Source organism: Tupaia chinensis, unplaced genomic scaffold (genome assembly GCF_000334495.1).
Source record: "Tupaia chinensis unplaced genomic scaffold, TupChi_1.0 Scaffold144624_1, whole genome shotgun sequence".
NCBI classification, from domain to species: domain Eukaryota; kingdom Metazoa; phylum Chordata; class Mammalia; order Scandentia; family Tupaiidae; genus Tupaia; species Tupaia belangeri.
Genome location: NW_006204485.1, coordinates 1,572,097 through 1,573,112, shown reverse-complemented (window position 1 = coordinate 1,573,112; position 1,016 = coordinate 1,572,097).

Sequence of the window (1,016 nt, the reverse complement as noted above, 5' to 3'; positions counted from 1 at the left end):
GCATTCCTGAAATTACTGTTCCTCCCATTTTCTAGCCTAATTAGGATAGGTTCTATCATTACCATTGCTCTAAACTGTCATGGTACCGATGGGATTAGCATCTAGAATGCTACCACCATACAGTGTGTGTGTGATGAGTCTGAAAGTTAGGCAGTGATTGTTCCAGGAGCCATCTTGGGTTGTTCCAGGTAACATTTTGGTTCCAATCGGTTCAGCCACTACTTGTCTATCAGATTTTGGGTGACTAGAATGTTCCACCTGCCTCACTATGGCTTCCTGTCCCATCAACCTACTCTGATATAAAGGGAACGTTCTCTAGGGAAGAAATCACTCTACTCCTTTAACCTAAGCCAACCAGCTTGGGAATGTAAAGAAAAAGGATATCGTTTCTGCAGGCTTTTGTGAGGAGAATTTCTTGGAAAATAATCAAGAACTGAACCTATCAGGGAAAACCTTATATAAGAGCAGAAAATTATGTACCTTATCCATGGCTGCTATCTTTATACCCCTCCCTACCAATGTTCCTCAGTCATTCCTGGGAATAACGTGCCTATAAATGCACCCAATTTAAGGCTATTGAGTTTGTTTGTTTTCCTTCTAGCTGGGGTCCTCCTCAAGCTAAGGGAGACTCCACCTCAGCTCTCAGGACTGAGCCCTCAGTGCTATCCTGAACCAGGTGTTGCTGCTATCTTAAGAGCCACAGCAACCCTGCTGAGGAAAAAACACTGACTTCCCCACTTGCAACCTCTTGGATTTCTCCCTATAGCTCCTCTCATCAAGTTCCGTTTACCTTAATCCTTTTTCTACTTGTTGTAGACCATTTTTGCAAGTCTCCTAAGGGCTATGCCCAATATGCTGCTATGAGAACTATGCCTTCCTTCAACATGACAGGCAATTTCCTGTCAGACTCTCGTTTCTTCAGGGCTTCCCTTCCTTCACTATTTTATCTGTTGCTTTCTGCTTCACTACTGGGAAAATCTCCTGATAACTGTAAGAAAAAATGCTATATATATATA